Source organism: Ovis canadensis, chromosome 12 (assembly GCF_042477335.2).
Source record: "Ovis canadensis isolate MfBH-ARS-UI-01 breed Bighorn chromosome 12, ARS-UI_OviCan_v2, whole genome shotgun sequence".
Classification (NCBI taxonomy): Eukaryota; Metazoa; Chordata; class Mammalia; order Artiodactyla; family Bovidae; genus Ovis; species Ovis canadensis.
This window is the reverse complement of record NC_091256.1, coordinates 27,376,949-27,391,878: the sequence shown is the minus strand read 5'-3', so window position 1 is coordinate 27,391,878 and position 14,930 is coordinate 27,376,949.

The window sequence follows — 14,930 nt, the reverse complement described above, 5'->3', positions numbered from 1 at the left end:
GCTCCTATCCATTTGTTTGCAGATTTATAGCAGAGAAGTGAACAAGAAAAACGAAAGAGGCCAGTCACCATAAGGTGGGTATATTTTGTAACGTTGCATTTCATCAAAAGAATGTCTTTTCTTTCCCTTTAAAGAAGTTTTGATCAATTGCTTAGAATATCGTGGGCATCTCTATACCTCCCAAACGTAATAACCGTTCAATGAATATGATGAATTAGTCATAAAGCCAAGACCACAAAGTCATTACTATTTAAAAATTGACAAAGTGCATCATGTTTTGAAATAAAAGGCTATTATAAAGTATTGTTAATAAAAGTACTCTTACTTATCAAAGTTGAGTGGTAGTTTTAACAAGTTATTTTCCACGAAAGCTTTAACAGGATGAATGAATTTATAACACTGTCAGATACAAGTAAGAAAAACTTGGAAATAACTGATGAAAAAAAATCCCAAGAGACTTTTATCCATTTATCCTCACCACCACAGATATTGTCTGACAGCACATCTAGTCTCTCCGATCTTCACTACAATAGATTACACATCTGACACTGGATTTTTATAGGTAAATACAAGAGTTACTTGTTATAAAATGGCCTCTTGAGAAATTTATAATATTTTGGCATCACTTTCAAGAAGAAACAAGACTTCAAAAATATAAGTAACTACGACTATACACATTCTTCCACTCTCCTGCCTCTTGCTGTAGAATTTATAAAAACTAAAATACAGGATACTTTTTATCCTGTTGTGCTGTTTACAGCTTTATGTGTATGATAACACTGGGAAAAAATGTTAAATGACCTTATAATAATATGAAAATATATTTCATTTATGATTCCTCCAAAAAAGCTTTAGATTGACTTTTAATATTTGAATGCACTCAAATAAACCTCAATTAATGCATTCTTTTTATCAAATACAGCTTTGGAAATATTGTGGTTCCTTGGACCCATCATATTTCCAAAGCTGTATTTGACAAAAAGAATGTATTAAGTGAAGATTTTTTGAGTGTATTCAAATATTAAAAATCAATCTAAAGCCTTTGGTGGGGGGGGAATCATAAATGAAATATATTTTGATAGCTCAGTTGGTAAAGAATTCTTCTGCAATGCAGGAGACCCCAGTTCAATTCCTGGCTCAGGAAGATCTGCTGGAGAAGGGACATGCTACCCACTCCAGTATTCTTGGACTTCCCTGATGGCTCAGCTAGTAAAGAATCCATCTGCAATGTGGGAAACCTGGGTTTGATCCCTGAGCTGGGAAGATCCCCTGGAGAAGGGAAAGAGGGCAACCCACTCCAGTATTCTGGTCTGGAGAATTCCATGAAATGTAAAGTCCATAGGGATGCAAAGAATTGGACACAACTGAGAAACTTTCACTTTCACTTTCAAAGCTGTTTGTTGGTTTTATTAGTTCTTTACCTAATTATTTATTAATTTTGTACAATATAAAGAGGTTTCATTGAATGTCTTAATGATTTTCTGCTTGCCTATACAGTGTTAAGCATATGTAAACTTTTCAGTAAATTCTAGTTATTGTCACCCTAATTATACTAATCTATTTCTACCACTCGAGCTTTGCATCTTTTGAACCTCTCCATTTTCAGAGAATATTTAGTATTGATATTCTGTATCATATATTCCCATCCTCTTCTCCTCTGCCTTTGCCATTTCATCGCCATAGGTATTTAATATTCACAATGAAGCAATTGACATTTCCAACTCAAGTGTTTGTGACTCTCCACTAGTCTTCCATCTCTGCCTCCCTAGTCATGTAGTCTTCTCTCCTTATGAGTCAGTGTCTTCTCTTCTTATAGGGAGCTAAGTCCCATGGGTTAAGGACCACCCTAATTGGTATAAGTTTAGACTAATTTATTTACATGCAATGGCAACCCACTCCAGTACTCTTGCCTAGAAAATCCAATGGAGGAGGAGCCTCATGGCCTGCAGTCCATGGGGTCGCTAAGAGTCGGACACGACTGAGCGTCTTCACTTTCACTTTTCACTTTCATGCACTGGAGAAGGAAATGGCAACCCACTCCAGTCTTCTTGGCCTGGGGAATCCCAGGGACAGAGGAGCCTAGTGGGCTGCCGACTATGGGATCACACAGAGTCTCACATGACTAAAGCGACTGAGCAGCAGCAGCAGCGTTTACATCCACAAAGACCCTGATTCCAAATTAGGTCACCTTCAAAGGTACCAAGAGTTAGGACTTCAACATATCTTTTGTGGGATGCAATGCAAGCTGTAATATTCATGTTTCTATGTCAGTGTTATTCTGCCTTCACAAAATGAGTCAGCAAGTTTGCTTCTTTTCTGATTTATAAAAGATATCATATAGGGTTGCTATCAACTCTTCCAAACACATTTGAGCAAAGTCATCTCTGAAAGCATAGGGGCTTTGAGAGCTTCTTTAATTTGCAGAGGGAAATTCTGTGACAAGTGTGGCAAGTTGTGGTTTTTCAAGACTGTTCCATTTCTTGGCATAGAGTTGGGCACGAAACCCTTTAATTACCTTTTATTGTCTATGCAAAGATCATTATTTATATTCTATTTTCAATTTCTGATGTAGGTAATTTATACTCTTACTTGTTTCCTCTCTTACTTGGTCTTGCTAATGTGCCTATTTGAGAATTATTATTATTATTTTTTTGCTGTTTCTCCTATTACTGTTGTGCTTTTTTTTTTTTGTGCTCTTATGACTACTATTTCCTTATTACTAATTGCATCAGATTTAAATTACTCAACTTCCATTAATTTTTATGAGATTATTTATTTTTACATTTTTATATGTGATCATTTATTCTATAAGTTTCTCTCTAATCACTATTATAGTTCCACAAATGCAGATATATTGAGATTTTAATATAATTAATTTCAAAATATTTTATAATTATCTCTGTGATTACATTTTTGGTCCATGCATGCATGCTAAGTTGCTTCATTCATGTCTGACTCTTTGCAACCCAATTGACTGTAGCTCAACAGACTCCTCTGTCCATGGGATTCTCTAGGCAATAACACTGGAGTGGCATGCCATGCCCTCCTCCAGGGGATCTTCCCGACCTGGGGACTGAACCTGGATCTCTTACCTCTCCTGCATTGGCGAGTGGGTTCCTTATCACCAGCACCTCCTGATAAGCCCATTTGATCCATGAATATTTACAAATGATTTTTAAATGTCCAAATATATAGTATATTTCTAAATGCCTTTAATAATTAATTTTTATTTTAAAATTAATATTTTCAGAGAAAATACTTTCTAGTATTTATATACTTGAGACTGGTGTATATAGTCTATTCTGATGAGAAGTATGGGTACAGAATAAATATTCTATAATTACTGGATATGAGTTCTGTACTTAGTTGCTCAGTTCACTTCAGTCACTCAGTCATGTCCTAATCTTTGTGACTCTATGGACAGCAGCACACCAGTATTCCCTGTCCATCACGAAATACTGGAGACTACTGAAACTCATGTCCATCGCATCAGTGATGCCGTACAACCATCTCATCTTCTTTCATTCATTTGTCCTCCAGCTGTCAGTCTTTCCCATCATCTGGGTCTTTTCAAGTGAGCCAACTCTTCACATCAGGTGGCCAAAGTATTGAAGTTTCAGCTTCAGCATCAGTCCTTCCAATGAATATTCAGAACTGATTTCTTCAGGACTGACAGGTTGAATCTCCTTGCATTCCAAGGGACTCTCAAGAGTCTTCTCCAACACCACAGTTTAAAGGCATCAATTCTTTGGCACTCAGCTTTCTTTATAGTCCAACTTTTACATCCATACGTGACTACTAAAAAGAGCAAAACTTTAATTAGACAGACCTTTGTTGGCTAAGTAATGTCTCTGCTTTTTAATATGCTATCTATATTTGTTATAATTTGTCTTTCAAGGAGCAAGCGTCCTTCAATTTCATGGCTGCAGGAACCATCTGCAGTGATTTTGGAGCCCCCCCCATAATAAAGTCTGTCACTGTTTCCATTGTTTCCCCATCTATTTGCCATGAAGTGATGGGACTTGATGCCATGATCTTACTTTTCTGAATATTGAGTTTTAAGCCAACTTTTTCACTCTCCTCTTTCACTCTCATCAAGAGGCTTTTTAGTTCTTCTTCACTTTCTGTCATAAGGATGGTTGTCATCTGCATATTTGAGGTTGTTGATATTTGTCTAGGCAATCTTGATTCCAGATTGTGCTTCATCCAGCCAGGCATTTCACATGAAGTGCTCTGCATATAAGTTAAAAGCAGGGTAACAATGGGATGACACCACCACTTGGAATATTTAGATCATTAATTATAAACAAAATTAATATAAATGGTTGGGTTGAGGTCTGTTTTACTATTTCCTGCTTGCCCAATCCTGTCTCCTTATCCTTCTGTCCTACTATTGGGTTCTTTCTTGAGTTATCCACTGTTTTCCTTTTTTTTTTTTTAACTACTGTAGTTTATTCACTCTATTGACTTAAGGAGTACATCAAGGCTGTATATTGTCACCCTGCTTATTTAACTTATATGCAGAGTACATCATGATAAACTCTGGGCTGGAAGAAACACAAGCTGGAATCAAGATTGCCAGGAGAAATATCAAGAACCTCAGATATGCAGATGACATCACCCTTATGGCAGAAAGTGAAGAGGAACTAAATAGACTCTTGATGAAAGTGAAAAAGGAGAGCAAAAAAGTTGGCTTAAAGCTCAACATTCAGAAAACGAAGATCATGGCATCTGGTCCCATCTCTTCATGGGAAATAGATGGGGAAATAGTGTCACACTTTATTTTGGGGGGCTCCAAAATCACTGCAGATGGTGACTGCAGCCATGAAATTAAAAGACGTTTACTCCTTGGAAGAAAAGTTATGACCAACCTAGATAGCATATTCAAAAGCAGAGATATTACTTTGCCAACAAAGGTCCATCTAGTCAAGGCTATGGTTTTTCCAGTAGTCATGCATGGATGTGAGAGTTGGACTATGAAGAAGGCTGATCACCGAAGAATTGATGCATTTGAACTGTGGTGTTGGAGAAGACTCTTGAGAGTCCCTTGGACTGCAAGGAGATCCAACCAATCCATTCTGAAGGAGATCAGCCCTGGGTGTTCTTTGGAAGGAATGATGCTGAAGCTGAAACTCCAGTACTTTGGCCACCTCATGTGAAGAGTTGACTCATTGGAAAAGACTCTGCTGCTGGGAGGAATTGGGGGCAGGAGGAGAAGGTGACGACAGAGGATGAGATGGCTGGATGGCATCACTGACTCAATGGGCATGAGTCTGAGTGAACTCCAGGAGTTGGTGATGGACAGGAAGGCCTGGCGTGCTGCAATTTATGGGGTCGCAAAGAGTCGGACACGACTCAGTGACTGAACTGAACTGAACTGAATACACTTTTTAGTGATTTCTTTAGAGGTAATTCTTGGAATATAGCTGACATTTTGTAATAAATTTAAATGGAATAAATTTATAAAATATTGAATCACTATATTATACCTGAAATGAATATAATAATCTAAATAAAGAATGCTTTAATATAAAAAATAAATTTTTAAACGTGTCTTTAATGTATCACAGTACATTTAATCTAGTACCTAAAATGGAGAAATCTTGCTGCAGATACATACAATTAATTGTCCTTATCCTTTGTGCAATGATTTTCATGTATATTACATCTACATACATTAAAGACAACACAAGAAGGGTAATCTTTAGAGTTTTGCTTGCCCTTCATTTCTTCCTACACCTAACATTCTATTTGGTGTCATTTCCCTTTATTTTAGGGTCTTTCCTGTGGCTTAGATTGTAAAGAATCCACCTGCAAAGCAGGAGGCTTGAGTTTGATCTCCAGTTTTGGAAGATCCTGTGGAAAAGGGAATGGCAACCCACTGCAGTGTTCCTACCTGGAGAACCCCATGGACAGAGGAGCCTAGCAGGCTACAGTCCATGAGATCATGAAGAGTCAGACAGAACTGAAAGACTAAGCACACACACATCTATTTACTGTTATTTGCAGTTCAGTTCTGATGCCTGGAAACTTTTTCATGTTTTATCTATCCACAGAAGGTTTTATTTTGTCTATATATGAAGGGTGGTTTTATTCGATATGGAATTCTAGGTTTTGAGTTTGGGTTTTGTTGTTACTGTTGCTTTGAGAAATTGGACTTCATCAACAAAATAGTGTAATATTCTGTTAAATGGATGACAAGACAAGTTACATCCTGGGAAAAACATTGCAAGCTACAATTCTACAGCAAATTGTTTATAGGATATATTAAAAACTGAAACCTCTAGAGTTGAATAATTAGGAAACAAGCAGAATAGATATTTCACTGAGGAGAACTGTATTACTCAGTGTTCTTCAGAAAAATAGAAACAGTAGCATATTTCTACAGTAGTATATTTCAGAGGGAGAGAGGGAGGGGTGAAGAGAGTGAGAAATTGAGAGACTTATCGTAGGAAGAGTTGATGTTGCAGTTCAAGTCTGGAGTCATCCTGGAAACAGAATCTGTCTTTGTCAAGAAAGCTTAATTTTTTAAGAGAACTTCAACTTAATAGAAGAGGTTGATCCACATTATGAAGGGTAATTTGCTCTTTATGAAGTCTTTTGATTTAAATTTTAATCTCATCTAAAAGTACCTTTAATGTGATCTGGACTGGTACCATGGCTTATTAAAGTTGATATATAAAATTAACAGTCACAACTCTGTGCACATGGCAAACCCATGGAAGATACTCAACATTAGCCATTCAAGAAATACAAATTAAAAGCACAATTAAATATAACTATATTCCTCTCTTATCAGAATGGCTAATTTTTTAAAACAGTGATACAAAATGTGGTCAGGATGCAAAAATCAGGTCATTTTTACGTTATACATGAGAATGTAAAGTGGCATAGCCACCATTATAAGTAATTGGACAGTTTCTTAAAACTGAACACAAAACTAACATGTGATCTGCCATTGTGCATTTATCCCAGATAAATGAAAACTTACATTTCATACAAAATTGTTTCATAAATATTTATAGCATGTTTATTTGTAATGGCCAAAGTCTGGAATCACCTCAGCAAACTAGCAGGTAAAAAACTGGTCCTTCAACAAGTGAATGGGTAAACAAACATAAATACATACTTTCAACAATTTGATACATAAAAACTCATAATACATCTTCATAGAATTATGCTACATTAAAATAATTCTAAATAAATACTATATTATTCCATTTATACATAACATTTACCAAAAGGATGAAATTATAGTATGGAGAGATTACATTTTTCCAAGGCCTAAGGGAGGAGTAGGGGCAGATGGGAAGTGAGGTGGACATAGGGATCCTTGTGGAGATAGAAGTGTTCTCTACATTTTTAAAGCACTGTCAGTATCCTGGTTGTAGTGTTGTACTGGGTTGGCCAAAAAATCCATTCAGGTTTTTCCATTACATCTGATAGAAAAACCCAAATGACTTTTTGACAAACTCAGTATTGTAGTCTTCCAAGATGATACCATCTTGTAAAGTGGTAGGAAATATCTCTTTCTTATTACAACTGAATGTGAATCACATTTAATGTTTAATTAAAAAATCAGGAAGACTAATGAAGGTCTGCCTTAACAGGAATTAAAAGTAATTGCAAAAGTAATTTGTGAGACATATCTATATTTACTGATATAGAAACCATGTGTTACAACCTATTAACAAGTCATTTGTGTAGAATAAAAAGCAGAAACTCCTGACTCTCTCCATATGCACTATACTTTTCATTTTAGAAAAGTAAAATCTATGATTATATATATATTTTAATTTTTATTTTTACTTTGTTTTACTCTACAATACTGTATTGGTTTTGCCATACATTGACATGAATCCACCACGGGTGTACATGAAGTTCACTACAAGTTTACACCCAAAACTGTAGGAGGTGATAACTTTAGTGAAAAGAGTTTTTTTTTTTTTTTTTTTTTTGAGTAGCTTTATGTTCTGTGGGTTTGTTTTTGTTTTTTTTTGCAAGCAGGTCTATGTTTTGCATAAAACATGGTCCAAGTCATGCTACATATCTATGGTTCTTTCATTTGTATGTGTCTTTGGTTGGTTGGTTGATTGTTGTTGTTGTTTATTCGCTAAGTCATGTCTGATTCTTTGAGACCTTATGGATTGCAGCATGCCAGGCTTTCCAGTCCTTCCCTATCTCCTGGCATTAGCTCAAACACATGTCCATTGAGTCAGTGATGTCATCCAACCATCTCATCCTTTGTCAGACCTTTCTACTCCTGCCCTCAATCTTTCCCAGCCTCAGAGTCTTTTCCAGTGGGTTAGCTCTTTGCATCAGGCGGCCAAGGTACTGGAGTTTCATCTTCAGCATCAGTCTTTCTAATGAATATTCAAGGTTGACTTCCTTTAGTTGATTGGTAGTTTGGGTTTTGATGTTGTACATCTTTGTAAGCTATCAAATGGTGATCTTCTCAGTCTCTCTTTCTGGAGCAGCCAGTTTGGTGACCTGAGCCAGAAAGCAAGGAGTCAGATTATTTTCTTTTCTTTCTTGGCTCTTATTTGCATAGTGCCACCCTTATTCCTAATTTATTTACCATTGAGTATTGATGAGAACAAATGTATGTCTTGTTCCTTGAGTTCACATTACCTGATGCAGGCCAGATTTCCCAGGCTGCTAAGAAATCCTTAAGACACAGACTAAACTAATAACTAAGTAGTAGTTTGGTCTCATTGTTAGCAGATTTCCTTGAATGGCAGAAGTTGTGCCTTTTAACTTAAACATAGACCCTAAGAAATCTATCATTCCCAGAAGCAAATTATGATTCGAATTTTGACTTCATTTTTTATATTTTAAACTGCTGGCATCTTTGCAGCCTCATCTCTCCTCCTTTTGCTTTCATCCTATTATCTGAGAAGGCCAATAAGAAAGCTAGAGAGCTCTCTTTTGGTGGTGATGGGAACTTCAAACCATGAAATTCCAGGAACCCTAACCACAGTAACCCCTCCATTCGTTTGCTTCTCAGCTTTGCTAACTAATTTTATGATCAGTTTAGGAGCACTTTACTTTGTCCATTATGTAAGGAAGAAACCTTTCATGTGTCCCCTTAGTGAGAGTGCAGGATCATAAGTTTTGATATCCAAACCATTATTTCAGTGGGGAGTTTATCTTGCTTCCAAGGGGAAACCACAAGACAGTTGGCACAGAGGACACAGTAAACAGTCTTCACCTAGACCAGAATCTGTCTGTTTTGCTCTGGGCTTGCTAACTGACTGTGTTGTCTGATCATGAATGTTAATTGAGATGACACCTACAAGTTATGTAGTACCTTGCATTGTGTGGTTTTGTGTTGGGCTGTGCTGCACTTACTGAGTCTTACTGAGCTTCTGCTATAAACTTAACCAACATTTGTTGAAAGTTTTTAAATTGGTTTTTAAAGAGAGCAGTGTGGGATCAGGCCTGTCTTAAGGTGACCCCGGGTGAAGTGTTTTGTCCTAGACCTCTTTGTTGGGTTGAGAAATTAAAATACGCTTGCAACTTGGAAGAAAAGCTATGAAAAACCTAGACAGTGCATAAAAAAAGCAGACACAATAAGACCCCTATATATGCTGCCTACAAGAGATCCACCTCAAACCAAGGGACACATACAGACTGAAAGTGAAGGGCTGGAAAAAGATATCTGATGCAAATGGAGACCAAAAGAAAGCAGGAGTAGCAATACTCATTTCAGATAAAATAGACTTTGAAATAAAGACTGTGAAAAGAGACAAAGAAGGATAGTACATAATGATCAAAGGATCAATCCAAGAAGGAGATATAACAATTATAAATATATATTCGCCTAACATAGGAGCATCTCAATGCATAAGGAAAATGCTAACAAGTATGAAAGGGGAAATTAACAGTGACACAACAATAGTGGGAGACTTTAATACCCCACTCACCCGTATGACAACCAAACAGAAAATTAGCAAGGAGACACAAGCTTTAAATGATACAATGGACCAGTTAGACCTAACTGATATCTTGAGGACCTTTCACCCCAAAACAATGAATTTCACCTTTTTCTCAAGTGCACACAGAACATTCTCTAGGATAGATCACATCCTGGGCCATAAATCTACCACTGATAAATTCAACAAAATTGAAATCATTTCAAACATCTTTTCTGATCACAATGCAGTGAAATTTGATGTCAACTACAGGGGGAAAAAAACTAAAAAATACAAACATATGGAGGCTAAACAACACAATTCTGAATAACCAACAGATCATGGAAGAAATCAAAAAGGAAATTAAAATATGCATTAAAAACATGAAAATTAAAACATAACGACCCAAATCCTATGAGATTCAGTAAAAGCAGTGCTAAAAGGAAGGTTCATAGCAGTAAAAGCTTACCTCAAAAAAACAAGAGAAAAAATCAAATAACCTAACTTTACACCTAAAGCAACTAGAAAAAGAAGAAACGAAGAACACTGGAATTAGTAGAAGGAAAGAAATCTTAAAAATTAGAGCAGAAATAAATGAAAAAGAAACAAAGGAGACTATAGCAAAATCAACAAAACTAAAAGCTGGTTCTTTGAGAAAATAAATAAAATAGACAAACCATTAGCCAGACTCATCAAGGAAAAAAAGGGAGAAAAATCAACAAACTTAGAAATGAAAATGGAGAAATCACAACAGACAACACAGAAATACAAAGGATCATGAGGATACTATCAGAAACTCTATGCCAATAAAACGGGCAACTTGGAAGAACGGATGGATTCTTAGAAATTATAACCTTCCAAAACTAAAACAGCAAGAAATAGAAAATATTAACAGACCCATCACAAGAACGGAAATTGAAGCTGTAACAAAAAATCTTCCAACAAAAAAAGCCCAGGACCGATGGCTTCACAGGTGAATTCTCCCAAAAATTTAGAGAAGAGCTAACACCCATCCTACTCAAACTCTTACAGAAAATCACAGAGGAAGGTAAACTCCCAAACTCATTTGATGAGGCCGCCATCACCCTAATATCAAAACCAGACAAAAATGCAAAAAAGAAAAGAAAAAAGAAAACTACAGGCCAATATCACTGATGAACATAGATGCAAAAATTCTCAACAAAATTCTAGCAAACACAATCCAACAACATATTTAAAAGATCATACATCATGATCAAATGGGCTTCATCCCAGGGAATGCAAGGATTGCTCAGTATTCTCAAATCAATCAATGTGATACACCATATTAACAAACTGAAAGATTAAAGCCATATGATTATCTCAATAGATGCAGAGAAAGACTTTGAAAAAATTCAACACCCATTCATGACAAAAACTCTCCACAAAGCAGATATAGAAGGAACGTACTTCAACATAATAAAAGCCATATATGATAAACCTACAGTAAATATTATCCTCAATGGCAAAAAAAAAAAAAAAGAAAAAAAAAAGAAAGCAATTCACTTAAAGTCAGGAACAAGACAAGGATGCCCACTCTCACCATTACTATTCAACATGGTTTTGGAATTTTTAGCCACAGCAATCAAATAAGAAAAAAAAAATAAAAAGAGCCCAGATTGGAAAAAGAAGAAGTAAAACTCTCACTGTTTGCAGATGACATGATCCTGTACCTAGAAAACCCTAAAGACACCACAAGAGAATTACTAGAGCTAATTAATGAACAGTAAATTTTTAGGATAGAAACTAAATACACAGAAATCCTTTGTACTCCTATAAACTAGCAATGAGAAAACATTAAATTAAAGATAATTAGATTAAAGAGAAATTAAGGAAGCAATCCCATTTACCATTGTGACAAAGAGAATAAAATACTTAGGAAGAAATTTACCTAAAGAAAGACCTATATATAGAAAACTATAAAACACTAATAAAAGGAATCAAAGATGACACAAATAGATGGAGAAATATACCATGTTCATATATTGGAAGAATCAATACAGTGAAAATGAGTGTAATACCCAAAGCAATCTATAGATTCAATACAATCCCTATTAAGCTACCAATGGTATTTTTCAAACTAGAACAAATAATTTTTCAACTTGTATGGAAATACAAAAAGCTTTGAATAGTAAAAACAATCTTGAGAAAGAAGAATGGAACTGGAGGAATCAACGTGCCTGACTTCAGACTATATTACAAAGCTATAGTCATCAAGACAGTATGGTATTGACAGAAAGACAGAAATATAGATCAATAGAACAAAATAGAAAACCTAAAGATGAATCCACACAACTATGGACAACTTATCTCTGACAAAGGAGGCAGAAATATACAATGGAGAAAAGACAATCTCTTTAATAAATTATGCTGGGAAAACTAGTCAACCACCTGTAAAGGAATGAAACTAGAACACTCATTAATATTATACACAAAAATAAACTCAAAATGGATTAAAGATCTAAATGTAAGGCCAGAAACTATAAAACTCCTAGAGGAAAACATAGGCAGAAAACTCTCTGACATAAATCAAAAGATCCTCTATGACCCACCCTCCCAGAGTAATGGAAATAAAAACAAAAATAAACAAATAGGGCCTAATTAAATTTAAAAAGCTTTAGCACAAGGAAGGGTACTATAAGCAAAATGAAAAGGCAGCCTTCAGAATGAGAGAAAATAATAGCAAACTAAGAAACTGACAAAGAATTAATCTCAAAAATATACAAGTAACTCATGCAGTTCAATATCAGAAAAAATAGATGACCCAATAAAAAAATGGGCCAAAGAAATAAACACATATTTGCCAAAGAAGACATATAGATGGCTAACAAACACATGAATAGATGCTCAACATCACTCATTATCAGAGAAATGCAAATCAAAACCACAATGAGGCACCATCTCATACTGGTCAGAATGGCTCTAAAAAACTCTGTCAAAAAACTCTACAAAAAATAAATGCTGGAGAGGGTGTGGAGACAATGGAACCCTCTTACACTGTTTGTGGGAATGCAAACTAGTACAGCCACTATGTGGAGATTCCTTAAAAAACTGGAAATATAACTGCCATGTGACCCAGCAATCCCACTATTGAGCATACACACCAAGGGAACCAGAATTGGAAGAGACACGTGTACCCCAATGTTCATTTCAGTACTGTTTACAGTAGCTAAGACATGGAAGCAACCTAGCTATCTATCTGAAGACGAATGGATAAGAAAGCTGTGGTACCTATACACAATGGAATATTACTCAGCTATTGAAAAGAATGCATTTGAATCAATTCTAATGAGGTGGATGAAACTGGAGCCTATTATACACAGTGAAGCAAGTCAGAAAGAAAAACAACAATACAGTATATTAATGCATATATATGGAATTTAGAAAAATGATAATGACAACCCTATATGCAAGACAGCAAAAGAGACAAAGATATAAAGTGCAGACTTTTGGACTCTGTGGAGAAGCTGAGGGTGGGATGATTTGAGAGAATAGCATTGAAACATGTATATTACCATATGTGAAATCAATGACCAACCAAGTATGATGCATTAAACAGGGCACTCTAAGCTGGTGCCCTGTGACAGCCCAGAGGGATGGAATGGGGAGGGAGGTGGGAAGGGAGTTTGGGATGGTTGGACACATGTATACCCAAGGCTGATTCATGTCAATGTATGGCAAAAATCACCACAATATTGTAAAGTAATTAGCCTTCGATTAAAATAATTCTTAAAAAAAAGCAGAGACATCACTTTGCCAACAAAAGTCCATCTAGTCAAAGCTATTGTTTTTCCAGTAGGCATGTACAGATGTGAGTTCGGGCTATAAAAAAGGCTCAGCACTGAAGAATTTATGCTTTTGAATTGTGGTGCTAGAGAGGACTCTTGGGGGTCCCTCAGACAGCAGGGAGATCAAACCAGTCAATCCTAAAGGAAATCAGTCCTGAATATTTATTTATTGGAAGGACTGATGCTGAAGCTGAAGCTCCAATACTTTGGCCACCTGATGTGAAGAGATGACTCATTGGAAAAGTCCGTGATGCTAGGACACATTGAGAGCAAAAGGAGAAGGGGACGGCTGAGAATGAGATGGTTAGATAGCATCACCAACTCAATGGACATGAATTTGAGCATACTGTGGAAGATAGTAAAGGACAGACGTGGCTGGCATGCTACAGTCCATAGGGCCACAAAGAATCAGACACGACTTATTGCCTCCACAACAACAAACATGGGCACTTAGAATTGCCTTAGCAAAATGTTATTACATGAAACACCCTCTTACCCAGTAAAAATACCCAATACAATCCAATATAGAATAAAACAAGGCCTAAACTAATTAAGTTCTATCATAGACTCATACTTATGGAGGGGGCCATTGTGCCTGCTTTCTTTTCCCTTAGCAACCCAATTTGGTCATTGCTCCACCTTGATAAAAGATGACTGGCTCCCAGAAATAGATGGCTGTAAGTTTAATCCATTACACCCCTTATTGAGTGTCCTATTCACAACATTGGGCTTTCCATGTGGTTCAGTGTTAAAGAATCTGCCTGCCAATGCAGGAGACACAGAAAATATGGGTTCAGTCCTTGGTTCAGAAAGATCTGCTGGAGGTGGAAATGACAATCCACTTCAGTATTCTTGCCTGGAAAATCCCATGGACAGAGGAATCTGGTAGGCTACAGTCCTAGGATCAAAAAGAGCATGACCTTTTGCTCTTTGCATGACTGAGCAACTGAGCAGACATGCATACATGGTATTATAGAAATTATTGACTTTATCCAATCAGTGACTAGAAAATAATTTTCTATTGCGTTTCCTTCTATGTTCTATTCAGTGCCTATTTCAACAGCCTCTATTCACATTGTTTGCTTCACTTTCTAAGAGACTATATTTAATTTTTTTTTTTACCCACATCTGGGTAAATTACAATTCTGCCATTGTACACATGCTTTACAGTCAAGAGCCTAACCATATTCATCATTTCCTCAGAATACAG